Raw genomic sequence first — 1,871 nt, 5'->3', positions numbered from 1 at the left:
GCCAGGGGCTGCTGTCTGATGTGCCTGAGTGGTGGCCGGGCCAGTCATCATTACCAACTGGCCACCAACGCCGATCACCACATGTCACTGCAGTGTGTCTGGTCACTGACACCCAAAAGGTGTGGCTCCGTGTCCCCAGTGACTGCCTCTGTTTGCCACTGGTCTGACCATGACGGGCTCTCACCGAGAGGTCCGGTCGTCAGTGTGAGGGCTGCCAGCGCCTTGTCACTCGTGCCAGGTCACTGGCGAACCTGCTCCCTGGTGCCACCAACCAGTGCTGGTCCCTCGTGTGGTCACAGCTCCTCCTCACCAGTGTCTCCAACCACGTGCCTGACGCTCACGTCCCCGTCTCAGACTCCTGCTGTCACCTGTCCCATCAGTGCGTCCCGGGTGACTGGTCACATTTCTGGCTGCCCAGTTCCAGCCTTGGGGTCTCCTCTCAGCCATGTCCCTGGCACCCAGCCTCAGTGTGGCTGGACCGACCCTCAGGCCTTGGGTGACCGGTGTCCGTTCTCCACGGTGTTCTCAGGTCACTGGGCTCCCTGATGCCACAGCCGTCTGTGCTCTGTTGGCCACATTCCCCAAGATGATGTCTCTGGTCACCGGTGCCGTTGGTCGCAGGGGGTCTGTCCTCACTGAGCTCTCTGGACCCCCGTCTCCAGAAATGGAACCGGCCTCTGTCTCCTGTCCACTGGGTCGTCAAGGACGTGAGTGCCAGGGGCTGGCATCAGTGTTGGTGACCGAGCCCTCGGAGCGTGCTTGGATAACAGCATCCGTGACTCTGCAGCCCCTGGTGTCACTGGCCACAGCTGCTGCTCGTCGTCTGTGACGACCAGCACGTCTGGTGCCCGCGGCCTGACTCCTGACACCGACTCTGCATGCCCATGTCGGACTGCTGGTGCTCAGGACTGGGCCGGCCATGGCTCCGTGAAGGCGCCCACCTCTGGGACTCTGACCTCAGGGCACCTCGACTCGCTGTCCTTCCTCGTGCAGCAGACAGGGACAGCTGTGCTCAGGTGACACCTGCCTCCCACCCGCCGCACCATGGACCTGGCATCCACAGCCCTCCCTGTAGAACATTCTGGCCCCTTCCTCCAGGCTGGGGTCACGACGTCTCTCCTGTGCTCCAGGATGGGGCCGCAGGTGCACAGTGTCTGTGATTATGCATTTGGGCGTGGATACACGCATGCTCGTGGGACAGCCACATCCCACGTGCCTTTCTGGGGTGGGGCTGCGTCAGCAAAGAAAGGTGGCTTCTGTCCCCAAAGAGCTTACATTCTGGGTACTGACTGACAGTGACTGCTGGCCTCTGGCAGACGGCAGGTGCCGGACCAGACCCTGACGTCCAGAGCACAGACACCTGGAACATGCAGCTCAGAGCCCAGAAGCCAGGTGCCGTGGCCCTGGGGCCCAGAACTCGGGAACCTAGAGCCCCACGCCCATAGAAAGCACAGAGCCCCAGACCCGCAGCCAGCAGCCTGGGGCGCAGAGCCCTGTACTGCCGAGGACGGCGCTGGGCAGGCTCTACCGCAGCTCGGCACAGCTCGGCACAGCCAGGTCTCAGAGGCCAGCAGCCCACTGCCTCCTTCCCCATGTGCTCACCTCTATGCCAGCTGACCGCTCCTAGCCTCTGCCTGTGTTCCCCCCTTCTCTGTGTCCCCCTCATTTCTGCCCCCTTCTCTGTCCCCGACTTCTCTGTCCCCTGACTTCTCTGTCCCCCCACTTCTGTCCCCCTGACTTCTCTGTCCCCCCACTTCTCTGCCCTGACTTCTCTGTCCCTCCACTTCTCTGTCCCCCCACTTCTCTGCCCCCGACTTCTCTGTCCCCCCACTTCTCTGTCCCCCCACTTCTCTGTCCCCCTGACTTCTCTG

This window comes from Tupaia chinensis, unplaced genomic scaffold (assembly GCF_000334495.1).
Source record: "Tupaia chinensis unplaced genomic scaffold, TupChi_1.0 Scaffold147500_2, whole genome shotgun sequence".
Taxonomy (NCBI): Eukaryota; Metazoa; Chordata; class Mammalia; order Scandentia; family Tupaiidae; genus Tupaia; species Tupaia belangeri.
This window is presented reverse-complemented; position numbering follows the sequence as displayed.